This window comes from Zalophus californianus, chromosome 1, assembly GCF_009762305.2.
Source record: "Zalophus californianus isolate mZalCal1 chromosome 1, mZalCal1.pri.v2, whole genome shotgun sequence".
NCBI lineage: Eukaryota > Metazoa > Chordata > Mammalia > Carnivora > Otariidae > Zalophus > Zalophus californianus.
Genome location: NC_045595.1, coordinates 15,989,744 through 16,017,713, shown reverse-complemented (window position 1 = coordinate 16,017,713; position 27,970 = coordinate 15,989,744). Strand labels below are relative to the sequence as shown.

Genomic DNA, 27,970 nt, shown 5'->3' with positions numbered 1-27,970 from the left:
TATTTCCTACGTATAAATCTCTAATCCATTTTTTAAAGATTTTATTTATTTATTTGACAGAGACAGCGAAAGAGGGAACACAAGCAGGGGGAGTGGGAGAGGGAGAAGCAGGCTCTCTGCTGAGCAGGGAGCCCGATGCGGGGCTCGATCCCGGGACCCTGGGATCATGACCTGAGCCGAAGGCAGACGCTTAACCGACTGAGCCACCCAGGCGCCCCTCTAACCCACTTTTAATTGAGTTTGATCGATGGCACGAAAGGCATTTCCATTTTCCTTCTCTATAAATGGGTGAATAACCACCGTGTCCTCCTCAGGCTCAAAACATCACCTTTGTTATATATTTAATATTCCTGATTCTGTTTGTGTACTTTACATTCCACTCCTCTGATCTCTGATTTTGGTGCCAGAAACACTCTTTTCATTATTTGGATGTATTAGGTCTTTTATGTAGATCGTCTGATTATGCGGCTCTCTTTCATTATTTCATTTCCGAATGTGTCTTGTCTGTTAGAGCTTCCTGTCCTATTAGATAAACCTTAGGATCATTTGGTTAATTACTTATAAAGATATAATTTTGAGTGGAATTGTATTACATTTATAAATAAATTTAGGAAGAATTGGTAACTTTACAATATCAAGTTTTTGTATCTGGGAACATGATATGTGTACTTACTGTACTCACTACAGTTCTTTTAGTTATCAGTCTTGCACATTTCTTATTGTTTTTATCTGTCTGGTTTCGATTTTTTACTGAGGTTACTACGACTGAGATAGTATTTTCCCTAATGAGTTTTCTAATCAATGGTTAATATGTAGGAAAGAAAATTACTTTTTTTAAAAAAGCTTATCACCTTACTGATTTTTAAAAATAATTTCCTTTAGGACTTTTAGATAGATAATCACATTAGCTGTGAAACAGGGCTGACATTAATTATAACCTCCCCGTTCATATTCCTCCTTTGTTTTTCTCACCTTGTTGCTTTGGATGAAATTTACACAACGATGTTAAGTAACAGTGGTTCCTGATTTTAATGGGACATGATCCCCCCCCCAAATCTTTCAAAGACCCTGAAGCACAGACTAATTAACAGCCCCTTCACTGTCCTCTAAGATGGTCTAATGTTGATCAAAGCTCTTAAGAATTTCAGTAAGGCTCTCCAAGAGTGGATGGCAATTTAAAAACTCAATCGTTGGACATAAGCCTGAAAAAAAGTAAAAACAGGAGGCTTTCTGAATACTTGGGGTCTTTAGGGGATGAGAAAATTAACATTTCTTTTGAATTATACCTGTTTAATATTTTTCCCAGAAACTTATTTCATATGATTTACTTATCACGGCAGCTGTGGGAGGTAGATGTTTTTATTATTCTTATTTTATGGCTGAAAAAAAAAAAACTGAGTTCAGGAAAAAGAAAAACTGAGCTCAGAGCAATTCCATAACTTACAATCACACAGAGAGCAAATGGCTAAGTTGGGACTTAAGCCCAGGTGCTCCTGACGCAAAGAAACCTAGGCTCTCTGCAGCCACACCTGCCTGTCAGCATCCACCCACTGGGTGAGGACCTTCGGTGTGACAGTGAACACCTTTCTCAGTTTCGGCATCACTTCCTCACTGTGGACGTTTACTGTATGTGGAAGTCATGACCCCCCAAGTCCCACATCCCTGTAGCATCGATGCTACAGCCTGGGGTCTGTCTATGGCAGCCAAAGACAGAGATACTCTGAGCTGATCGTTGGCAATATTTCTCAGGCTTGTCTGATGCTTTTAGAAGTAAATGTCAACAAGCTCTAGTCAGGTGGGTGAAAAAAGATACTGCTAATTTAAGATCCATTTTATAACAAAACTCCACTAGTTGCAATCCGTTATGCTGCTAATGGAGAGTACCGATCCTTGAGAGTAGGGGGAGTTCGGTTAAAACCAGGCATGTCTGATAGAAAACCACAGGCCGAATGATATCGCAGTTTAGTGAAGTCACTAATCTGGATTGTGCGTGCGTGTGTATGTGTGAGTGCTTTGTCTCTTTGAGGGGATCAGCCTCTCAGGGGAACTTGATAAATCATCCAAAGAATATAGAGAAGAGAGCAGATGTAAAGTCACTGCCTGCCACTCTGACTCTACCTGCCCATCAGGAAGAGCCCTGCCCACAGGTGACTCCTAGTAGTGATCATTCCTGCAAGAACCACGTGGTGTTAAGATCAAGCCCTGTGCCCAAGACCCTAGATACTCTTGACTTCATTGGTGTCTGGTGCCAAGGGAATCCATAACTATAAGATTTCCTTTCCTGTGTACCCCTTGTCCTCCTCAGTGTAGGATAATGATTCATTACTGTGTCTGAAGAAATGACTATGTGACCTAGAACAAGCAACCTCTCCATGCCTCAGAATTCTTATGTGCAACATGGTGATGAGAAGAGTTACTGCTTCATGGGGCTCCTCAGCCGTTCATACTAGCACCTGTGATAGGCGAGGGGACACAGGAAACGTCAGGGAACAGAACAGACCAAACTTCCTGACTTCATGGAACTTATTTTCTAGTTGGGGACACAGAGAATAAATAACTAAAAACTACAGGGTCTCAGATGGCCATGAGCGCTACAGAGAGATAAAGTAGGAGATGGGGAAAGGGAATAAGGTGGGGTTGGAGGTGGGCACTTTTCAATTGGAAGGGGGTCAGTAAGGAGCCCACTGAGGTGACATTTGAGAAAAGACTTGGGGGAAGTGAGAGAATGAATTGGGGAGGTCTCTGGGGGATGAGAGCCCCAGGCAGAGAAATAGCAAGTACAAATGTCCTGAGATGGCAGAGTGCCTGGATATGTTCTTAGAAGAGCAAGAAGCCTAGTTGGTCAGAGTAGTGAGGGGTGAGTATCCAGAGAAAGTGTCAGAGAGATGTGGGTGAGGGGTGGGCAGGGGTTCAGTGTAGCTGTGCAGCCACTGAAGAATTTTGGCTTTTCTCTGAATGGGGTGGGGACCAATGGAGAGTTTCCATTAAAGGTGTGACATGATCCAATTTATATTTTATAAACACTGCTCTGGCTGGAGTGGAGAATAGACTATGGAGAATAGTCTATGGAGGAGAATAGACTATGGAATTAAGTTTGGAAACAGGGGACCAGTAAGGAGCTTGCCGTGATAATCTAGGCAAGATGTGACGCTAGATTGGACATGGTAATAGGAGTAGAAAGGCAAGAAGTAGACAGATACAGCATAAATGCAGAAGGTAGCACCAAAGGATGTGTTGACAGATTGGATGTGAGTGAGAAATGGTCAAGGCTTAGAGGCTCCAAGAGTCTTGACCTGCACAACTGGAAGGATGGAGTTGCCATCAGCTGGGATAAAGAAGGCTGGGGCATGTCAAGTCCGAGATGCCTGTGGGCCATCCCAGCAGAAATGTCTAGCAAGTAGGCAGATGATATATGGCTCCAGGGGAGAGCTCTTGGCTAAAGATCTAAAGTTGAGAGTTGGTGTCCTATCGATGGTGTTTAAAGTCATGAAGTGCGTGTGGATAGTAAAGGGTGTCTTTCTCAGGCATATCAAAAATCAGAGGTCAGAGGAACAAGGAGGACACAGCAAGAGAGGCTCAGAAGGAGTGGACGGTAGGAGAAAAACCAAAAGAACTGGTGTCTCAGAAACCAAGCAAAGAAGGTGTCAGGGAGGGAAGGGTGGTGTGAGGATAACATGAACTAACACATGCGAGAGCATCTAGAACAGAGACAGGCAAGTGTATGTCGGTTCCTCTCCCACGCCCACCCATTGACCTTCTGTATCTTTCAAGTTCTCAGGCCTTTCCAAAATTTCTTAGGTTCTTGTCCAAGGTAACATAATATGACTTCAGAGGAACAAGTGTCTCTTCCACCTAAACAGAAATGCTTGTCTTTGCACAAATATCTCATCGGTAGCCCATTGCCCAAGGTCCTAGGAAACCTACAAAGATTTGGCATCCGATAATTTGTTTGAACCAGGCTTTTCAGCCTTCATTAAAATCTTTAGTTACTCTAAATGAGGAGTTCGAATTTTTACAAGCAAGTTTGGATCTCAACCAAAATAAAGAACCTAATGGGAACTCCGAATTATATTAATCCATTTACTCACTGACATGTCCGATGGAAAGATAATCAGAGGTCGGATTATCTTTCACAAAGATGACAGGTAGTGATAGGCAGAGATAGATAGATAATAGATAGATGGATGAATTCCCAGAAAACTGAGGACAACCAGGAATCAGGGGGAGTTCTACTGGGCGCTTCATTCTGACCCCCTCAGGATGCTGAGAAATGATCACTTCCCGTAATCTGCATACAACACTTCCATTAACTTAATCTATATTTATAGGAAAGAAATTGTTTTCTTCACAAGAATAACATTTTTATTTCAAATTACATGCTATTTATGATTGAGTAGGTAATACACACAATCAAAGGGTTCAAAACATAATACGCAGAGAAGATACACAGTAAAAAGTCTCATCCCACTTCATCCCTGTACATCTCTTCCATGTCAAGAACTGTGAAGGGTCTAAGACCTTACCCTATCTGCAAGCTAACAAGCAAGACTGCCACTTTTTCACAGATACCAGAGGAAGGCACATGACAATTAGATAAGGACAAAGGACTTATAATGGCACAGCAGGCATGGGGCTGGATGTCCTCATTGGTTCTCCATGCTGCCAAGTTGCAGGGGGGCCATGTGCAGTGGCCCGCGGGGCCACTGCACACAGCAGGCTTGCCTCACAGCGGAGGAATCTGAGTGTAGGAACCCCCAATCTTTTACATTGGGTTGACCACAAGCCCGCCCACTCTTTGCCTGGGAGGGAAACATTTCCATATGCAACTATAATCGAATATAAATATATTTTCTAATCTTACCCTGTGGGTTGCATAAGAACAGAACATTACATTCATCATCATGCACCTTGCTTTATCCACCTCACAACATAAGCTTTTCTTATTCTTTGTTACTGCTGTCGAGAATCCATTGTGTGGATAGACCAGTTTATTTAGCTAATCCTCTATAAACAGATACTCTTTGTTATTTCAAATAATGCTGCAATTCATGATCTTACACAGGAAGTTTTTTTAAAAAAAGAAAACCCAAGGGCACCTGAGTGGTGCTGTAGGTTAAGCGTCCAGCTCTTGGTTTCAGCTCAGGTCGTGATTTCAGTGTTAATGAGCCCTGTGTCGGGCTCCACACTCATCTCAGGGTCTGCTTGAGATTCTCTCTCCCTCTCCCTCTGCCTCTCCCACTTGTGCTTTCTCTCTCTCTCTAAAATAAATAAATAAATCTTTAAAAAATACATAAAAATTTAAAAACCCCATTCCATGCTATCTTTATGGTCAACTAGAATTACAGGTTAGCACGTGATGGGATTTTCAAGTGGTCTGAGACTACATCCAGAGCACTGTGCTAGGTCCCAGTCAAGACATTTAATGTGAACGTTGCCTGACTGAAATGTAGGGGAGAGGAAACCCTACCCAATAAAGATGAGTTGAAGGAGCCAGAGGTGTCCATCCACCCAAGAGAAAAGACACTGCAGGTAGGAAAGAGAGCAAGATACTGGTGTGTAGATGAGAATCAGAATGTGATTCACATCAGTGCCCTCCAGAACCCACAAGAGGTCATTCCAAGAGGCAAGTTCAAACACTACATAAGAAAGAGCATGAACAGGATTACCCAAAATGAAATGGGTGCCTTGTGAGGTGCTAAGCAAACTGTGCCTGGAGGCATCCAAGCAGAAGCTGGGTGGCTGCCTGGTAGGGATACTGCAGAAGGAGATTTCCACGGTGAGAAGAAGTTTGACTCCAGTGGCGGTTATCAGCCAGGACCGCACATGGGAACCATGGGGGAGGTTTTGAAATCCCAATGCTAGGCTGTACCCCTGAGCAGTTAAATCAGAATTTCTGGAGGTGGCATCCAGGCCACAGTGATTCTTAAAGCTCCCCCACTCTTGGATGAAGTGACATGAAGTCTCTCCTAGATTTTATGAATCTGTTTTCTGTCTCTTGAGTTACATACCCTCCAAACTCCTTAAGCTTCGGGGAGAAGAACAGGGGGAATTTAGGGCTAGACTAAAGATTGTCAACACTGTGACACAGCAAGCTAATTCAGTTTTAGTCTGTATTAGTAGATCATCCAGAACAAGAGAAATCTACCTACTTGATTCTCCATCCACTTCTCTACCCAGCCCCCCTTCATTTATCCATCCAATTACCTATCCAACTAGCTACTCAAATTGCTTCCCACCTATACAGTTAAGCCAGGCCTCCCTCCCTTTTCACTTCGTTTTTGTTTTGTTTTGTTTTACAGAGAACCTGGAGTAGTCAGAAAAAAAATAATTATCTGGCACAGCGCTATCCAATAGAACTCCTCAGCAGTGATGGAAATGTTCTGTATCTGTGTTGTCCAACAAGGCACTACTAGCCAAGTGGCTGTTGGGCGTTTGAAATGTGGCTAGTGCTATTGAGAAACTGAACCTTTCATCTTATTGAAATTTAGTGAATTTAAATTTAAGTAGCCACATGGGGCAGGTAGTCACCATACTGGAGGGTGTGGAACCAGTGACTAGTGTCTACATAATGCCTGACAATTAAGAGGTGCTTAATAAAGACTTCTGAAAGGGAACAGAAGGATGGACCAGAATAATTTTCACTCTGCTTTTTACTGTGCAGACTGCACATTGGAAATACGATGTTTTGTCCCAGGCACCCCATTTTAAGAGGGTTAGTGTCCATCTTGAGCACGGGACAGCCTAAGATGATAAAGGTCCAGGAACATCTGAACATCAGCTATAGTTGACAGAACTCAGAATGTTTTGTATGAAAAATACAAGTCTTCTAATTCTCAGATTACTTTTAGTTCCTCTTTTTTGTTTTTGTTTTTGTTTTTGTTTGCCAGTATTTGTATCTCTTTGGTCTGGACCAGAGTTTTATGATCTTCTTCTGTTTTTAAAAGATTTAATTTCTTTATTTGACAGAGACAGAACGTGCGCACAAGCAGGTGGAGCGGCAAGCAGAGGGAGAGGGAGAAGCAGGCTCCCCGCTGAGCAAAGAGCCCAACTGGGGCTCGATTCCAGGATCCTGGGATCATGACCTGAGCCAAAGGCAGACGCTTAATGACTGAGCCACCCAGGTGCCCCTCCTTATGATTTTCTTTTTCTTTTTCTTTTTTTTTAAGATTTTATTTATTTGACAGAGAGAGACACAGTGAGAGAGGGAACACAAGCAGGGGGAGTCGGAAAGGGAAAAGCAGGCTTCCCGCCAAGCAGGGAGCCAGATGTGGGGCTCAATCCCAGGACCCTAGGATCGTGACCCGAGCCGAAGGCAGACACCCAACTGACTGAGCCACCCAGGCACCTGTCTAATCTTTTTAATTCAATTTAATTAACCTTTGAATTAGGCAATGTTTTAGGTCCCTTTGAGATGGAAGAGTCCCTTTGAGATAGACTGATGTGATAGCTTTTCCTGCAGAAGAGGAGGTAGACTCCCGCGAGCACAGCAATCTGACAGCATTGGAGGAGACCACATTCATATGCGGAAGGACTTGCCAGGAGCTACCAGGTTCAGAATGGGCTGCCTGGTGAGCCAGGAAGCTCCCTCCCTGGCAACATACAAGAACCTCCCAAGCTTGAAATCATGAATAAATGCAATCTTCGTGCTAGCTGCAGACACATGCCAGCGCTGTATATTAGGGCAGCAGGTAGACTTCCACAATGGCCCATCATTATCATGAGTTACTAGAGCAAAGGCTACACCCCATTCTTGGAATGTGGTCATTTCGTTTTAAGTGACTTGGTTATATCCATCTGCCAAATGATTTTGGATATTTTTACCAACTTCCTTGTAAAAGATTAGATTTACTCCTTATATTTCAACATCAGGTGTTTCAAATGTGATTGAATTTTCGTTGGATACAGGCTGACATGTTATTTAGTTGAAAGAGATGATTGTGAAGAGTGTTTTCATAGGGAAGGCATGACTATGTGGTCAAAATAACGTGGTTGGGGGGTGTTCAGCATGACTGGAGGGCTCAGCTTCCTGGCCACTGGTACTACCATCCCTACCTGGGTCGTGGAGAAAGAACAACCGACTCTGCCTCCTTTCTAGGTACCATGTTTGTTAGAATGGATATCACACTTTTATATCATTTTTTTGTATTCTGGTATTTTCAGTTGTATATTCTGCACCTTGTTCCATGTGGTTAATAATTGTTGGAAAATGTAATTTGTAGGGGCGCCTGGGTGGCGTCCAACTCTTAACTCTTGGTTTCGGCTCAGGTCATGATCTCAGGGTCCTGGGCTCCATGCTCAGCATGGAGTCTGCTTGAGATTCTCTCTCCCTCTCCCTCTACCCCTCTCACTCATGCTCTCGCTCTCCCAAATAAATAAATATTTTTAAAAATGTATAATTTGTAAAGACTCCAAAATATTGTATAGATATTCATGGTTATATAATCATTGCCTTATCATTGTGTGACCAAGTCGTTCCAGACATACACTTTTATAAATAATGCTGCAATGAACATCTTTATTATTTTTTTAAAATTATTTCCTTAAAGTAGATTTCCCAAAGCACAATTTCTACCTGTGATCATATTTCTAAGTCTGTTGATGCATTTTTGCCATATTGCTTCCAGAGAGTGGGTAACACTGTATATATTCTTGGCACTCATAGATGATGGTGTGGGTCTCAGCAAGCATCCATCAACACCAAGAAGACAGAAGAGAAAAAAAAAAAAAATTGGCCGATTATATGGGCAAACGAGATGTCATTATTTTGTAACTAATATTTATTTAATTACTGAGCAATTTTTTTAACTGTAATTAGTAGTCATTCGTATTTCCTTTTCTGTGAACTCTCGGTTTGTGCCCTTTACCCATTTCATTCCACTGGGTACATCTGCTTTTTTCTTATTGAGTCATACAATTCTTCCCCCAGGAGAAATAACTCAACCCACACGGTTCAATGTCATCCTTACCACCTTCTGAAAAGAGTGACAGACTAATACCCCTACCCCTCCCACATACCAAAGACGCCATTCTCTCATCACCCTTCCTGGAGACACTTGTCAAACAACAGTTAACTTCCATCCCCATCAGTCCAAGCTTTCCCAAAAGATTAGGAGGGATTTCTATCCCTGTCCTCTAGTTACAGGTCCAGGAAAAACAGTCAACCTTGTAAATCCAGACACAAAGACCAAATCCATTGATTAACTGGTTCATCTCATAGCCTTAGAGGGGATTTTCAACGAACACTTTAAAAATACACACACTCAAATTATATACAAATGTAATATATAAATGCATATGCACGCACGTACATATGTAAATTCTATCTTCACTGACTGTTTCTTACAAGGCAATATCCATAAACACAAAACTACTAAGTGTAATCCTTTTGGAGTGGTCACCTTCTCAACAGTTGAGAACTCATGAAAGCACAGGGAACACACCGGGGGCACAGCCATGGGCATGTTGGAAAGAGGTATAAGGGGCCAAGTTGGGATGACAGGGAGAAGCAAGCATATCATGGTAATGGGTGGGAGAAAGGAAAGGAAAATGGGAGAAAAGCAAGAAGAAAATGGACATATGTCACAACAAACTCTCCCACTTTGGCCCCACACTACCTACTAAATTGCAGTTGGGCCCCTCTCCTCAATCCAAGAGCACTCCTGGGAGGTACTGCTCCCCCCTGCCTAGACCCCTCTCTCCAACTCCTTGGTCCTAGAAACCTGATGGTTTACCCGGAAATAACATCTAAACTAACAACATCTATTGCATTTAATAAGTTCTTGCCCAGATGAGAACAGAAAGAAGACAAGCAGTACCTGCTACTTTAGCAAAGTCCGTTATGCATCCAGTGACAGCTAAGGTCTCACCACTCATGAAATGAAGACACCATCTATCTGATCAGAGACATTAATAAAGTAGGAAACAATACAGCTTCCTCTTTTAAACAGACTAGCTGCTCAGTTTTGCAAGTTTTCAGAAGATATCAAGTTTGGAACAGTTCTTCTTTTCTACCATTGACATGACATTCTAAAGCGCTTGGTTGAGTAATCCTTGAGATGAACGCTGTTGATGTTCAACAGATATTTCAAGGGTTCTGCATTCTCTTGGTATTGTTCTTTTTTTTTTTTTTTTCAGAAGGTGGAGATAGTTCTCAAATAAGCATTGCCTTGACCCAGGGAGGCAAGGTAAAAAGTAAAATCAATCAAATGACAGATGGTGACTACTCTGACAGACGGTGGTGAGCATTATAACGTATAGAATTGTTGAATCAGTATGTTGTGCACCTGAAACGAATAGTATGTCAATTGCTCTTCAATACTAAAAGGAATTTTTTTTTAAGATTTTATTTATTTATTTGAGAAAGGGAGCAGGGAGAGGAGCAGAGGGAGAGGGAGAAGCAGACCCCCTGCTGAACAGTGAACCTGACGCAGGGCTCGATCCTGGCACTCCAGGATCACAACCTGAACTGAGAGCAGATGCCCAGTCAACTGAGGCACCCAGGCACCCCAATACTAAAGGATTTTTTTTAACGAAATCAGAATTTTCCCGTGAAAGGAACCATGTAGACTGCGGGATAACCAAATTATTCTACAGAACTCAACAGGAGACTTCGATGAGTCAAGGTGGAGATGACCCAAGAAGACCCAAGAAGACCTTTCAGCTGTGGCCCCCACAGCAGCATAACTTTGCGTTCACCATTAGGTCTTGCTGGACCTCAGCCTTCTGATCTGTAAATCATAGGGTAGACATGGAAACAACTTGAATATGGGAAAAGGTTCTGTGGAATATATAGGGCTAAGCAAACATAAGCTCTGGGTAGAATACCACTGTGACACATGCCTGCTCTGTGTGCTGATGTGTCCAGGGGACCTGTTCTGATGCTGGGCACAGAGCACACATCACCCAACATTTGTGGGAAGAGCTCTGATAAACTGGCTAAGTGGACGTGTCAATGAAGTTCACCAAGTGTTTATCACATATCGGCTATGTAGGCAGGGCTGTGCTACATGCTTCAAAGGATAAAGATAGGGGGAAAAAGCAAGGACTCTGCCAAAGAGGGCTCGCGGGCATCCTGGAGGTTGGAGTCTGAGGGAGCTTGAGAGCCAGCATTCAGTGTCAGGTGGGTCCTAGAAGCCCTGCCAGAGACGAGTTAGAGGAACTGGAAGCTTCTAGTCTGAAGAAGAAGATAGGAAGTTGTTTTACATTACAATGGAGTTGGCCTTTCCTCCGGCTCTCTGGGGCCAAGGTGGAGAGGCTTCTAGGAGGCAGATTTCTGCCCCAGAGAACTAGAAGTCTCTGCAGGGTGTCCTGCCAGGGGGGCCCATCCTAGGAGCCCCCTGCAGGAGCTGGGGACACATAACCTGGGTCCCTGGAACCGGGGACCAGGCCCACCCACTTCTTGCCCTGCCCCCCCCTCACCTGCACACCAACGGCCTGGGTGAATACCCATTGAACAAGTCAAAAAGTGAAGGAAGGACCTCATTTTTGTAAATGTTCTGGGAAAAAGATTCACAACAGCTGTGTTTTCGGTTTTGAAAAAGAAAGAAAACTGTATTATTATTATTATAGAAACCTAATAGAAGCAGAAGAGGAAAAGAATCTACACATAGATGAAGGGAATAGCAGGTAATAAATGTTACATCAAATCGGTACTTACTACATCTCACCTCATCAGCTGAGGAAGCCACGTGGAGACAGCCAGGCTGGAGTCCAGATAGAGAGGCTTGGGCGGAGCATTCTCCCCTCAGGTGAGACTTCCCAGTGACCATCCCCAGAAGGTCCATATTTATAGGGCAAATGACAGGGTTTGAAGTTAAACATTTGTTGGCCTACCTGCAGTTTGGAGAGAGCTGCCTTTCTATGTTATCATGTTTTTCTAGTTTCAAGGCACCTGGTCTCTGTGTGTCTGTACCCCACTCTTGGATTCCATTCTGGGTGTGGGGGGGGGGCAGCCCAGCCTGGAGCAGGAGGGGATATGAGACCAGATTTGTAGTTCTTGGCGTCCAGAACAGAAGAGCCAGTTATGACCTGGAGGCCAGATAATATATTTTAAATAACCAGGCCCCCAAGGTCAGTGACATAGCACGAGTCTCATAAACAACATTTCTCAGCCTGCTTGTGTACGTGCAAGGCCAGGTGGTCGGTTATGCGGGACAAATCACAGAAACAGCCACCCATGTAGAACAGTCATGCAAATTTTATTTGAGAATAAGGACAACTCTCTCTGCGGGTGGGAAGCTGGATTGGAAAATGCCAGGGTTTACAGAGGTGCTTCTCAGGTCTTTCTGCCCCCCAAATCTCCCATTCAAGCCCCCTGGGGGACTCAGACCTGCCTGAGGCAGTCCCGCCCTCTCTCCCCTCTGCTGGTCTGCACCCACTCTTGCAGTCAAGGTCCAGCTCCCCTAGGAGGATGTCCCTTTCTGCTTAGAAAGCCTGGACTCGGAGTCCAGGTGGTTGGCATTGTGCTTGGCTTCCTCGTCTGCAAACAGCACACGTGGACGGGAGCTTCAGGCGAGGTGGCCCATGAAAGTGCCTTGCACGGTGCCCGCTTGTGGGAAAGGCCCAACAAGTGCTGACCAGGACTATAGTGTCTCACCCCATAGCACGTGCTTGGTCCTCGCCTCCTCCAATGAACTTCTGTGGCATTTATGGCCGACCTAGTTTTCTGGTGCTCAGCATCATCTGAAGAGAAGTCAGCACCCCTGCACTCCCCACCTGTCCCCTTTACTCTCTGGTTCTGAGCAAGTGAAGACATCGAGGGGCCACAGATGACCCTGTTCCCCAAACCGCAGAGCTGGATGCTTTATCTACTGAGGCAAAGGCAACACCAGGAGCCACGGAGCTGAGCCAAGGCCTCCCTGCTGTTCTTCCAAACTTTCCAAATTCAAAAGTCACTGCACCTCCTGCACAGGGAGGATGGAAGCTGGGTGTTCACCCAAGTGTCCCTCAGGAGGGTGGCAGGGATAGGGCTGGGTAGGGAGTGGACCCTCTGTCCAGCACGTGGCCAACTGCCCCTGAGCTCCATCTTCCCCCTTCCTTCACTGTGGACTTAGAATTCTTCTGGAATGATTTAAGCAACTGAAGAACTTCCTTCCCTTGTGGAACAAGCCGAGTGCTGGCAATGGTGGTAGAGGAAAGCCGACAGGAAGAGGTCTAAACAGTTTGGGGGGCATTGCTGGGGTGTGTGGAATCCAGCAGTGGCTTGGATCCTCCGGGGGGTGGACCCCGCAGCGTGCTCCATGGGCAAGAGACGAATCATGGGAGCCCTTCCACTGGGGGCTCTCATCAGGGGACTCTTTCCTCATCAACTGAGAGATTAAGCTTTAGAGAAAGTTATGATGGGGGCTAATTTATGTGAGGACAAACACAACCACATATGATGTTGATGGAAACAGGACTTGGGAGCCTGTGTGGGCTGTGGAAGGGCACGCGGTGACACTGGGAGATCTCGGTCAGATTCTTCACACATCAAGGATTCTCCTGGGCTTGTTTTGGTACCAAGAACCTCAGGTCCTACAAGTTGTAGCTCCTCATCACCCATCTGCTGGTTAAACTAACTAATCTCTCTCGATGTGTTTGATGTCTCCTACGATCCGGCATTAGCGTGAGAGCTGGCCCCAAATCTGACACCTATGTCCTCCAGGAATCGCTGTGTTATCTCATACGGCATTTCCACTAGAGGGTGTTGTGTGGGACCCCACGGGTTCCCACATAAAGAAGATCCTCTCATACACTATTGGAAAACACTCACGGAGAGCCACAGTACATGGAAGTCTCTGAGAAATCCTCTAGTGCAGAACCAGTCTAAATTTTGTTAACCGAGCATTTCCCAAACCTATTTTTAATGTAGAAAAAAAATTTTCTTTCAAATAACACCTGTTCACATTCTTCAAGACTGGGACTCCTTGGAGCTCTGGGAGATGCTGGTCTGATGATTGTTCAGCACAAGGACACAGCACGGAGCAGCTAGCTGCAAACTGCTTTCTGGCCCATTCTATCATTTTGACAGGGAGTCTCCAGAGCAGCCCATAAGGTTGGCAGGGATGCTCTTGTTACCCCACGTTGTAGACGAGAAAACTGAAAGACGTCAAGGGATTTGGCAAAAGCCACAGGGAAGGTGAAGGGCAGAGCCAGTCTCCACCCTAGAGTGTAGACTACCCGCTGAGTACTCTCTCTTCCTGCAGTCCCACCATCTGAAGGACAGGTGCCCACTGCACTTCAGCTGACCACAAGGATGACATTGTGACCAAATGTACAGGCAGAACCCAAGGAGGTTTCCCTGAGGTCTACAGGGGCTTGCTCTGTCTTGACTCTTCCCAGGAAGGGCAAGAGACTTTTGGTGCTTCCTTCAGGCCACTCAAGGCACTACACTCACAGGAAAACCTGACCCCAAACACTAATGCCCTGTGGTCATCCAGATTCTCAGTGCCACATAAACTAAAGCAGAAACATTTCAGAGGAAAAACAATCCAAACCACCACCCCCACCATAACAAACCCAACAGAGGACAGCTTAGGAGTATAGAAGCAAGGGCAGGAGAAACAAACCAACCAAGAACCTTCAGAAGCGAGGAGAGGGCCAGAAGTCTCTTGCAGGAGAGGTCAGGTCAACCTCAGCTGGGAAAGGAAGTGATTGCCAGAGCAGCAGAGAGCATGAGTTTCCTTGAATTTCACCCAGCTTCTGGTCACCAGCTCCTGGGTACAGGGTCTCGGGGCCCACCTGGGGCACAGAGGCTGAGCTCGGACCATGCACCTCTTGTCGCCAACATTTTCCCAGTGGGGTTAGTGGAAGGGCTGAGGTAGGCGGCTCGCTGGTGGCCCAGTGTTATCTCCGAGTTCCCTCCATCCACAGCACACCGCCCTTCTGTGAAGCTCAAAAATCTACCAAAGCGAGCCTTCACAGACATGACCTGCCCCTCCTAGACAGTTCCCAAGAAAGACTGGAGGGAGCGCATGGGAGCTGTAATTTGGGGAGGCAGTGGACTTGGCGGGTTGTGCAGAAAACAGAAAAGCAGAGTCTAGCCTCAGCATTGACCTCCAACTCAAGTCCAGAATTAAAGCAAAGCTGGAGCAAACCCCACCCCGATGCGGTGGCTGTGAGCATGCCCCTGGCGCACCTCCGGCTGGGGAATTGACCACGGCCGCCGGCTAGGCTCCGAAGCCAGCGCTGTGCTTGCCCCAAGGCCCCACGTCCCATGGTCCCCATCTGCCCCTGACCTAGGGCCCTGGGGATGCTGAGGCAGGCCCATTCCTGGGACACCTTTCTCCTCTGCTGGCTGACTTCAGAATAAGGGCTCCCCAGTGGGATGTTTACGTGATGGCCAGAGCGCTTCTACCATCCTGCGGGGGGACCTGAGAGCTCTCCCAGCCACCCACCCCCCAGTTCCCCTCATGGCGCCTCCCCTCACAAACCCTAACAGGTATAAAACCTCCTTGGTGTCCGCTTTTCAGGGATCTGGACTAGCACTACCTGCGTATTCAGATTAGCCTGAAAACAGACCCCGGGGCGCCGACAGGCCATTCCTGTGAAGCTCTGGGGTGCCGCTACTGTCCCTCTAACCATTTTGTGTGTTTTGCTCTGTTCTTTTTCATTCATCCGTGTAAACATCAAAACTCTAATGTGAAAATGAGTAAATAAATAGGATGGCGAAGAAACAAAGCATGCAATGATTCAGAAATGGTGCAGAAAATACAGTTTTCTCCCCCCCGGGGTATCGGCTACAGTACACCCCTGAATAAGCAGGAGCAAACTTGCATAATGTCAGTGGAGTAGAAAGTGAAGTCCTTTCTTCCATGTTCCCTTATACCCTGCGATGGGCTGCCCTTGGATCTGTGAGCGGGGGAGGGGAAGGGGAAGAAGGAGGAGGAGAAGGAGGGAGAAAATAGATAAAATGGACAAGGGAGGCAGGAGTTAGAAGGGATGGTAGATTATAGGTCCTCGTGCTCATTTCTTTCTCCCAACAGCAGCAGGAAATGCTTCTCGCATTCGAGAAAAGTTCACTGCTGCTTTGTTCACGACCCAGGAGTATGGCGTCGGGGGGTGTCTAGGCACCCCAGGGGCTGGAAGGACACCGAAGTGGGACATCACGGTGGAGAGGACTGATGGTTCGCTTTCACAGAACAAGATTTACCTGGATCTGTTTCTTAAACGTGTTGAGCTTCTGTTTGGCAAGGTGCGAATCCTGCCCGAGTTAAAAAATGTGCCCGAGTCTCTGCTCTGGAAAAGATAAAAGAGCCAGTGTGGGGGTTGGAGGAAGGGCCCGCCAGTCAGGAATGCAAGAGGACATAAGGGGCTCACGGCGGCCATGAGTGATAGGGCTGGGGAGCTGTTGTTCCCGGTGGGGAAGTTGGGGGAGGGGAGGAGGGGCGGAGAAATGATGGTTTAATAATAAAAACAGCTTTTCCTACAAAAGAAGAAGAAGAGAGCAGGAGGGGAAGAATGAAGGGGAATAAGTCAGAGGGGGAGACGAACCATGAGAGACGATGGACCCTGAGAAACAAACTGAGGGTTCTAGAGGGGAGGGGGGTGGGGAGATGGGTTAGCCTGCTGATGGGTATTAAAGAGGGCACCTACTGCGTGGAGCCCTGGGTGTTATGCGCAAACAGTGAATCATGGAACACTACATCAAAAACTAATGATATAATGTATGGTGATTAACATAACAACAAAAAATTAAAAAAAAAAACAGCTTTTCCTGAGCATCTGTGTCACACCAGGGCCTCTGCGAAGGGCTTCACGTGTTTGGTCGTGAGTAAAAGGTCTCTCCTTCAGCCTGTGAGGTAAGTGAGTTTTTTTTTAACATTTCTCAGAGGAGAACTGAGGCGAGTTGGTTAAGCAATGAGCCCAAGGTCACACAGCCAGAACACAGTGGGGCCGGGCCTTGACCCCACCCCTGCACCGGATCCCAGCCCCACCCGTGCCCCCCCAACACTACCCTCCCTGCCCGCAGTCGCTGCCTCCCTGGAGGTCAGGGTGTGGCACAGGGCTGGGCTGGCGGAGTGGGCACCTGGCCTGGACTCCCAGCCCACTCCAGCAGCCCATGCCCAAGATCCGGCCGCTGACTTTTATATCCGAACACCTATGCTTTAATTCTATATTCCTTAAAAAACAATCGGAAGAAAATGTGCACATTACGCACATGGGGTGGAGGGGGTGCTTTGCCTGCGGTCACTCGTGCTGACTTCCTCCTGACCAGTCCTGCTGTCTCACTCCCTTGCTTTCTGGTTGCTTCTGAGAGTGCTCAGAGAACAAGCTGAGGGTTGATGGAGGGAGGCGGGTGGGGGTGGGCTAGGTGGGTGATGGGGATTAAGGAGGGCACTTGTTATGGTGAGCACTGGGTGTTATATGTAAGTGATGAATCACTGAATTCTACTCCTGAAACCAATATTGCACTCCATGTTCACTAGAACTTAAATTAAAAAAAAAAAATTACTCACATGTGAATCCTCACCTCAAGGGTCTGGGAACCTGATAGAAGATAGGGAATTTACCATAGATGGCAGTTGCTTTTTTGCATCGACTTATTAAGATACCATTTTTGGACAATAAACTGCATCCGTCTGTTGAATTTTGACCCTCGTATATATCTGGGAAGCAACTGCCACAGTCAAGATATGGAACATTTGCAATCACCCCCAAGACATTCCTTGTGCCCCTCTGCTGTCCATCCCCCCCTGCCCCCAACTCCAAGCCAGCACATCTTTCCAGTTTTTAAGATCATATTCTCTGCAGCCCACCGCCTGAACATGAAGCCAATACTACATATTTGAGGTATTTGAACGACACTACTTCAAGGTACCAATTTCTACATCAGTTAAGAAAATGCTAATTAGGGGCGCCTGGGTGGCTCAGTCGGCTAAGCGGCTGCCTTCGGCTCCGGTCATGATCCCAGGGTCCTGGGATCTGGACCCACATTGGGCTCCCTGCTCAGTGGAGAGCCTGCTTCTCCCTCTCCCGCTGCCTACTGCTCTGCCTACTTGTGCTCTCTCACTATCTCTGTTAAATAAATAAATACAAATCTTAAAAAAAAAAAAAAGAAAATGCTAGCTACTCACAAACACATTCCAAAATGCGTAATGAGCTTAAACATGGATTTCTGGATCATGTGTGGCTAATCGGGATCACTCATTGGTGGCGGTCTGCCTCCAATCATTAATTCAGGGAGCGAGGCACCTTACATATCACTCTAGTTGGCACCAAGGTCACCATGTATACAGCCACCTCACCCAAGAGGTAGGGGAAAGAGTATGAAAGGGTTTTGTGAACAGGCCTAGAAGTTGCTCACATCGTGTTTGTCCAATTCCATGGGCTAGAACTCAGTGATACAACCACACGTAAATGCAAGAGAGGCTAGACGGGTATATCGGTGTGCCCAGGAGTTACTAACATTCTCGGGCCTGCATAGAGCTCTCTGAAGGTGAAAGGAAAGCGAGGAAGAAGAAGGAGCAAGAGGTACTGACATAAGGTGTGACAGCAACACCATCACACCTAAATAACACACGATGAGAAGAACTATCCTCTTTTGAACAGTCTCATGCCAAGTGTTTACCATGGTTTGTCAGGTTCTCATCACGATTTAGAGGTGTCCAAGTTACAGGTGAGGATGAAAGCCATGTGAGATTACATGACCCACTGTGGCAGCACAGCCATCCAGTGGCAGAGAATAGGTTTGTGCCCTGATCCTTCTGGACTCCTAAGCCTCTGCTGTTAGCATGAGGAGAACAAGTCAACAACAGCCTTTTCCCACTCCTGTGGGAGCTATGAAATAGCAGCAGCAGGTTTCAAAATAACCCAGATCATCAAGAATATCAAGATTCTATTGTTGTTCAAAGATTCTAGAAGGATTCTAGACTCTAGAATAAGCATCCCTCAGCTTAGACCTCAGGGCAAGTGGTCAAGAAGACAAGCGCACCACAGCCCCAGAGGTGGGGAGTTTTATTCGCTACTTACAGTCCCCTCTGCATTCTAAGGAGGATGAGTCACAAAGAAGGTTCTTAATGAGATGATGGGGGCAAGGAGGGCACGCATTTTTTAATTTGAGAGAGGAAAGATTTCTGTAGGTAAGAGAAGGATCGAGTGGCACGGGGAGTGGGTGTGATGGGAGGTCTGGGAAGAAAGATGCGGCTTGACACCCGGGGGATTGGCAAGGCCTTGTGGAGCCCAAAGGGAAGACACTCAGCAATGGGACAGCAGATTGAGAAGGAGTTTGGGAAAAGAAGACAGAAAGTGCAAAGGGGATTTCAGGAGGGATTGCTGTGTGGTGCGGGATAGAACCATCCTATATCGGTCAGGCTTTGCTCGTGAAAAAGGCCTCTGCAGGTAACTTTGGCCAGGAAGGGAATTAATATAGGATTTCAATGCCTTCACAATTAGTCAATATTTTCCAGTGCCCATGGAACATTTCCCGAGATAAACCACATCCAGGGCCTCAGAATTTTTTTAAAAAAAGATTGAAATAACACGGAATACATTCTCAGACCAAAATGGAATCAACTAAAAATGAATCACAGGAACGTTTCTAAACATTTGAAAATTTAAAAATGCACTTCTAAATCATCCATGGGTCAAAGAGGAAGTCTTAAAAGAAAGAAAAAAAAATACATAGAACTAGATGAAAACAAAAATATAATGAGTCGAGATCAGCAGGGTGCAGCTGAGACAGCCCTGAGGGGCCAACACGCAGCACAAAATGCTTAGGTTAGAAAAGAACGGTCTCAAATCGGTAATCTAAGTTTCTTTCTCAAGAAAGTAGAAAAAGGGCAAAAAAACCCCAAGGAAGTAGGAAGAAGGACAAAACAAATTGATAAAACTGAAAACAGAAACAACACACAAAATCAACAAAACAAAAAGCTGTTTTTCCCCCAAAAAATCATTAGAAGTGGTAAACCTCTAGCAAGACATGAAAGACAGAGAGAGAGAGAAAACACCAATCACGAATCCATGTCAGGACTGAAGAGGGGGTATCACTACAGATTTTTCAGCCAAAAAGGGGATCAAGAGAGAACACTATGAACAACCTTATGCTCATAAATGCAAAATCTTACAAGAAATGGGTAGTAACATTTGCCGAGTAGTAACACAGAGAAAACTTTTGACAAAATCGTTCACCCATTCATGGTAAACAGTGAACTATGAATATAAACTTCCTTGACATGATAAACAGCAACTACAGAGAGCAAGTGACTACACCACACTTGTTGGTGAGAGGCTGAATGCTTCCTTCTAGCATCGGGAACGAGCCGAGATGCCCATTCTCACCACTCCTACCCAACCACAGATCCTAGCCAGCGATAAGGAAGAGAAAGAAATAAGAGGTGCATCAACTGAAAAGGAGAAAATAAAACGTAGTCCCTGTTTGAAGGTGACATGGTCATCTGCAGAGACAATTCTGAAGAACCTACCAAAAAACTCAGAACTAGTAACAGAGTTTAGCTAAGTTGCGGGGGTGGGGGGAGCCCTAACAAACAAAAATCAATCACATTTTTATATATTAATGGTCACTTGGAAGCCAAAACTGAAAACACGATACCATTTACAGTTGCTCCAAAAGGCTTTTAGATTATACCTAGGTATCATTCTAACAACACATCTGCAGGACTTGGTGCTGGGAAGTGTAAAACGCTGGTGGAGAAAACCAAAGACCTAAATAAATGGAGAGAGACAGACTACGTTCATGGTTTGGGAGACTCAACATAGTAAAGAGGTCAATTTCCCGCCCCCCATTGATCTATAGGTTTAAACCAATTTAGATTAAAACCCCATCAAGGTCTTTTTGTAGAAAAAGACATAGATAAGCTGACTATTCTTACATTTACATGCCAAGTCACAGGACTTCGAACCGCTAAAAACAATTTTGGAAAATGAGGACTAAAGCCAGAGGAATCACTTTATCTGATTTTGGGGTGTCATATAGAGCTACAGTAATCCAGGCCGCGTGGTTTTCACAGAGGGACAGATAGATCAATGGAATAAAACACAAAATGTAGAATTGGACTCACAGAGATGCCCAACTGCTTTTTGACGAAGGCGCCAAGACAGCCTTTCCAACAAATGGCGCTGAAGCAAGTAGATATCCAAGGGCAGGAAGAAAATAATAAGCCTCAGCCTCAACCTCACATCTTACACAAAAATTAATTCAAGTCTATCACAGCCTTCACTGTAAAATGTAAAACTAGAAGACTCCAGAGATGACAAAAGAGAAATCTCTGGCGTCTGGGCCAAGGTCAAGCGTTCCTAGACTCAACGCCCAAAGTGCCAACCGTAAAAAGAAAAACTGATAAAATTAGCCTTCATCAAGATGAAAACCTTTCCTCTGTGAAAGACTCTATGCAGCAGATGAAAATATAAGCTCCAGACTCAGAGAAAATATCTGTAAACAACGTACCCAGCAAACTATTTGTATCTAAAATGTACAGCACTCTTAAAACTCAAAAGCAAAAAAATCCAGTTGGAAAACAGGCAAAGACATGAATGGGCATTTCTAGGAAGAAGACATACAGATGGCAACTCAGTGCATGAACACATCTTCAATATCATTAGGCATTAGAAAAATGTAAATGGGGGGTGCCTGGGTGGCTCAGTTGGCTAAGCGTCTGCCTTCAGCTCGGGTCATGATCTCAGGGTCCTGGGATCGAGCCCCGCATCGGGCTCCCTGCTCGGCGGGAAGCCTGCTTCTCCCTCTCCCACTCCCCCTGCTTGTACTCCCTCTCTTACTGCCTCTCTCTCTGTCAAATAAGGTCTTAAAAAAAAAGAAAAAGAAAAAGAAAAATGTAAATGAAAACTACCGCGAGCTATTACCACACACCTGTCAGAATGCCCGAAATAAAACACAGTGACAAAACCAGATGCTGGATCACCCACACATTGCTTTTGTGGATATAAAATAACACAGCCACTCTGGAAAAGAGGATGCAGTTTCTTACAAAACTAAAAACATGTGCTTACAGTGCAGCCCAGCAGTCACATTCTGGGTGATTTATCTCAAAATAAAAATTTAAAGATTTTTACATTGAAATGCAGGATGCATCTAGTAAAATGCCTGAAGCACACTAATCTTAGTTTTTTGCAGACGTATACACCCTTGTAACCAGCAGTCAGGACGTTGCCAGAAGCCAGAATGTTCCTTGAGTGGGTACTTCCCAGTCAGTACCCACGGAGGTAGTTGCTATTTTATTTATTTTATTTCTATCACCATGGATTAGTTTGGACTGCTCTTGAACTCAATAGAAAGGTAATATAGTATAGAGTAGCAACAGATTATTCTTTTATATTGTTGTGTAGCATTTCATCGTATGAATATACCACAATTTACCCATTTTATTGTTGATAGGAATTTGGGATTTTCGGTTTGGGACTGCTCTGAATAAAGTTACTAGCAATACTCTTGTGCATATATTTTGGGTTCATATGCACGTCTTTCTTTGGGGTATATAGCTTTCAGTAGCATTCCTGGCTCAAAGAGAAGCCCTATGTTTCCCTTTACGTACTGCTAAACAGTCTCCTAGGTGGTTGTACCGATTTGTCCTTTAGCCAGCAGTGCGTGAGAGTTCTGGTTGACCCACATTCTCGCGAACACTTGGTATTGACGGTTAGGAATCCTTCTCTCCTTCCCTCCTTCCTTCCTTCTTTACTTAGTCATCCCAGTGGGTATGTGCTGCTATCTCTAACCTACTTATCTAAAACTGTGCTTTTAATTTGCATTTCTCAAATGATTAGTGATATTGAGTACCTTTTCACGTATGTGTTGGTTAATTGGATATCCTCGTCTATGAAGTCTTTTGCCTATCTAAAAGAAAATTAGGTGATCATTTCCATACTGACTCTTAGGAGTCTGTAATTTATTCTGTCTCTGAGTCCCTCCTCTAAGAGAGGTATCTCAGCCTGTTTCTGGCTATGGGCATCCCTGCCCTTTTCTACCCAAAGGGTAGTCACACTTGACGCTGATTCTAGTTGCAACACTGCCCAGGCTGAAGCTTCTGGGCCCTGCTAGGGACACCAGTCATTCTCCAATACCTCTGCTAGGGTCTCAGCCTCGTGCCCACCCCTGCCCAGACAGATTCTGGGCCAGCCACGGGACACAAGTCTCTCCCATCTGTTCCTTCTCCCCTCACCCTCTTTCTCAGGAGCAGGAAGATTTCTCACTCCTGACACTGAGGCAGGATGAAAAGGGAAAATGAATTTATTCAAGCAGATGCCTGACAATGTCACTCTGAACAAGAGATGTCAAACTCCACCCTCAGCTGTGGTCTCGTGCACACATAAAAGCCTCCATCTTAATGAGCAGGTCTGGATCTCTAGCACCTGGGTGGGCGAGGTAGAGGGGAGTTGATGGGGGTGTCATGGGGACAGATGGTCTTCTAGCCCGGTTGGGCACATGAGGGATCCGGCATTCCAGCCTGGGATGTGACAGGGAGAGGGACTGACAGCCTGGCTGTGTTGCTTTCCTCTCATTGGTCTCTCTTGTGTGTGCAACTGGGTGCTGGGCACCGTGGAAAACCCACGCGGAAGGAAGGAGCATGGGTCCAGCTGCCGAGAAGCTTACAATCTAGTCGGAAAGAAAAGACGTAATACAGGCTCCATGATATAATAAAATCATGTGTCTTGGTCAATACATAAATAAGTTCAGAATCCAAGTTTTGAAACAAGGCATGCACCGCCATTAATGGTAATTTGGGCTGATGCAGGAGGGAAGTTTTTAAGGTACTTCCTTGAGATACTCTCTCCTTCCCCTTTTCGGCATGGAGGTGGGGGGAAGGGGGCCTTTGGATGGTTTTTTTGCACACAGGAGACACTCCGCCCACGTTTGCTGGTTTGATTGAGGCTTGGGTTGAAGACATAGAGAGCTACATAACTCCCATCGGCTGAACACCCACCAAGTGCCAGGCACATAGTAAATCACATTTAATTCTTGCAACAACCCAGAGAAAGAAATACTATTATCCCTGTTTTACAGATGGGGAAACTGAGGCTTGGACAAGTGGTAAAGAAAATTGCCCACAATCACACAGTTGAAATCTGATAAAGCCATCATTCGAATCCAAGTCTGGGATGCTGGGGTGCTTATTGCTTGCTGGGAGATGCTTGGACAATGAGGGGAGGCAGGAACAACGTGCAGTCAGAAGGTAGAACCCAGGCCCCGGGGAGCCAGTTCTCTGAGGCAGGGGCCCAGGAGAGGGGTACCCTGGAGACTTTTCTCCTGAGCTCTCCACCAGCAGCCTGGTAGCACCCTTCGAGGGGAAGCCTAAGGCTGCCTGACTGGTGCTCTGGATGGCAAGGCAGCAGCAAGAGACACAAATGAGATGAGAGCAACACAGCCAGGCTGTCAGTCCCTCTCCCTGTCACATCCCAGGCTGGAACGCCGGATCCCTCATGTGCCCAACCGGGCTAGAAGTCCATCTGTCCCCGTGACACCCCCATCAACTCCCCTCTACCTTGCCCACCCAGGAATGCCTGGGGCCACGCTTTGGGGCTATGGGGAGGGGGCGGGGCTGCTGCGTTGATGGGGATCCGTGGTGATGGCCCGGCACACAGTCCGGTCCTGGTTCCTCCAACCTCACCATTCTGAAACAGGAATTCTCCTGCCCAGACCTCAGGAGGACCTTCAATGTCAGGGCGCTGGAGGAAGCCTCTGCCAGAGTCCAAGATTGCTCTTGAAAGGACTGGGTCATGGCGGGCCCGGGAGGTCATGGCCCTTCAAGCCAGAGCCACTGTCCTCTCTACTCTTGAAGGAGGTTTGGAGGTCTTTGCCCCTTCTCCCGGGGAAAGTCCCTCCCCAGTGCTCCGGGTAACTGAGACCACTGAAATGAAAGCCCAGGGTAGAAAGGCCCAACGGGCCTCAAGTTCACCCAACCTGGGGAGGCCCCCCAACAGCCATCTTGTAAAGGCCTTTGAAGGGACTCTGGGTCCTCCTTATAGAGACATCATGAAACAGGCCTGACTGGAAACATCAGAAAGAGGAGAGGATGCTCCAAGTGGGAATTAAAGATGAGAGAGTAGCGCTGTGAAGTGGGGAGGGGGAGGCCCTGGAGCAGGAGGTGGGGGCATGCTGGGGGGGAAGGAGGCCCTGGAGCAGGAGGTGGGGGCATGCCGGGGGGGAAGGAGGCCCTGGAGCAGGAGGTGGGGGCATGCCGGGGTGGGGGAGGAGGCTCTGGAGCAGGAGGTGGGGGCATGCCGGGGGGGAAGGAGGCCCTGGAGCAGGAGGTGGGGGCATGCTGGGGAGGGAGGAGGCCCTGGAGCAGGAGGTGGGGGCATGCCGGGGCGGGGGGGGGAAGGAGGCCCTGGAGCAGGAGGTGGGGGCATGCCGGGGGGGGGGGGTGGAGGAGGCCCTGGAGCAGGAGGTGGGGGCATGCCGGGGGGGGGGGGGAAGGAGGCCCTGGAGCAGGAGGTGGGGGCATGCTGGGGAGGGAGGAGGCCCTGGAGCAGGAGGTGGGGGCCTGCTGGGGGAGGGGAGGAGGCCCTGGAGCAGGAGGTGGGGGCATGCTGGGGGGGAAGGAGGCCCTGGAGCAGGAGGTGGGGGCATGCCGGGGGGCGGGGAAGGAGGCCCTGGAGCAGGAGGTGGGGGCATGCTGGGGAGGGAGGAGGCCCTGGAGCAGGAGGTGGGGGCGTGCTGGGGCGGGGGAGGAGGCCCTGGAGCAGGAGGTGGGGGCATGCCGGGGGGGAAGGAGGCCCTGGAGCAGGAGGTGGGGGCATGCCGGGGGGGGGGGGGGGGAAGGAGGCCCTGGAGCAGGAGGTGGGGGCATGCTGGGGAGGGAGGAGGCCCTGGAGCAGGAGGTGGGGGCATGCCGGGGGGGGGGGGGGGGAAGGAGGCCCTGGAGCAGGAGGTGGGGGCATGCTGGGGCGGTGGGGGAAGGAGGCCCTGGAGCAGGGGGTGGGGGCATGCTGGGTTGGGGGAGGAGGCCCTGGAGTAGGAGGTGGGGGCATGCTCAGGGGGAGGGGGGCGGAGGCCCTGGAGCTGGGGCTGAGGGGCACCCTGGGGCCACTCTGGGAGAGGAAATGCTGGTGCGGGACAAAGGAGGCCAGAAGATGCTTCCCTTCATGGGATCTTCCCCTCGGCCGCCCTTGGGGACCTTGGGGAGGCGTGGTCTGTAAGGGGTGAAAGAACACAAGATTCTCAGATGAAAAAACTTAAACATGCTCTTCAATGATAGGGAAGCTGGCAGCTGGTGCCAGTGGGCAGAGTAAATACCAAAAATGAAGGCCAGAAAACAGAACCAAACAGCGCCATCCCTCCTCACTCCCCCACAAAACCCACAGAAGGAAAAGGAAGACAGGAGGGAAACTAGAAAGTGCAGAAAAGGGAAGTCCAGCGTGGGTACAAGATATTTTGACCAGAGGCACAAACCCCGGGCTAGAACTTCTGCGTGTGTGACATGACCCAGAGCCCCTCCCCACCCCGCACAGGGCAGTGGGCAAGGCCAGGGCCTCCCTCCATGCAGATGACCGGGCTGATGAGTGGCAGTCTTGTGGTGTGGGTGGGTGCACCTCCAATCGAGGGAATCCCCCTGCGATTAGGGAACTGGGCCCCAGCTAGTTGTGCAAGGGGCAGACATTCAAATAAAAGCTAGTTTCTGCCCAGACCAAAGGTCTGTATGCTCTGATACAAAATTTCTAATTAGGTCCCTATGTGCTCAAAGAGGTATAATTAAAGCCGTGCAAACATTCCCCCCCCTCCCCACCCCGTATGTGCATGGCTTGTCCTTGCCCTGCAGTGGTGAGCTGGTTCCGTATCAGCTCTCTGGCAGGGAAGAATGTAAAAGGCATTGACGTTGTAGTGTTGGCCAATTTCCAGTGTGAAGTCTTCGGTGGGGCCAAGGTCAAGCTGCCACCTTAATGTCACTGAAAGTGCAGTTGAGTAGCCTGAGTCGGCTGCAGGGTTTAGGGCCCCGTCATAACAGTGTTTTTTGAGTATATACCATGTGCTAAATACTTTATGTGCATCATCTTATTAAGGCACTCAGAGCAAGGCTCAGAAAAATAGTTAACTTGCCCTGGGTCCCTAACTACTAATGGGTGGAGTCAAGCATTTAGAAGAACATAACTGTACGGGTCTGCCCCGCACCTGCACCGGGGTTCTGTCTCAGGAATGTGTACGCTCTCCAGTGATTGCAGATACCAAAGAGCTTTTTGTTTACACGGATTATTAATATTTACTGTCACAGTAATCAAAACTGAGAACTTAAAAAGTTTTTAGTAATTCGCTTAAAATAACAGGAATGAAAACTGTTACATAATAACATAAATAATACTCTCATGAAAATAATTATATTTTCCCAGACCAAAAAAAAAATGTCAGTGGGAAGTGTGGCTGGATCCCCAAAGCTGCTTCGGCCCCCTTCTGTTGGGATTGCTTCGGCTGAAGTCTGTGGAGGAAAACCTGCCGCACACAGCTACATAGCTGGAAAAAGGAAAGCGTTAGGGGCCCCTTGGATGGGTTTGGGAGACCCTTAGGGGTCTTTGGACCACTTTTTGAGAGATGCAAGCCAAGGGGTACAAAATAACGTCCAGTGAAAACGAAGCTTCGTCTCTCCCCACGTCACCTGTTTCCCTCACCAGAGACCAGGAATATTAGCGGTTCTTTGTGCTTCCTTCCGGACACATGGCACCTGCCCCCACTGGCAGCATCCTGCACGCGACCTGCGCTGGGTCCCTCCAGCCTGGGAGCATTTTGTACCAACACAGAAGTTTGCACAATATTCCTGAACCAGCCCCCAGGGAACATCCTTGTCACCTGTGTCTTCTGCCACCAGTGTAAATATTTGTAAGATAAATCCCTACAAGTGGAATTAGAATGAAAGATGCACACATTTCAGTTCTGATAGACATGGCCAAACATCCCTCCCTGGAGGGGTACCCGATTTATACTCCCGCCAGCAATGGGTAGGCATGCTTCCTTCCTCGAACTCACCAACACAGTGTAGGGACCAGATGTGAGGTCAGGACCCAGGGGGTCCCCGCTAAGCCTCCGGGTGGAGCT

At 47.2% G+C, this 27,970-nt stretch overlaps 1 protein-coding gene across 3 annotated transcripts in view; it reads right to left on the bottom strand.

Annotated features, from left to right (window-relative positions):
* Positions 1 to 27,970, bottom strand: part of LOC113918189 (C-C chemokine receptor type 3) — a 96,693-nt gene that overhangs the window by 8,580 nt on the left and 60,143 nt on the right. The window contains exon 1 of one of the 3 annotated variants that reach the window (XM_027586438.2): positions 9,816 to 9,896. The exons of 1 other annotated variant lie outside the window; for it this stretch is intronic. The gene's annotated coding sequence lies outside the window, so the exon portion shown is untranslated. Of the gene's footprint in view, positions 1 to 8,572; positions 8,670 to 9,815; positions 9,897 to 27,970 lie in introns of those variants that run through there. One more of the 3 variants, XM_027586440.2, reaches the window with a different exon arrangement.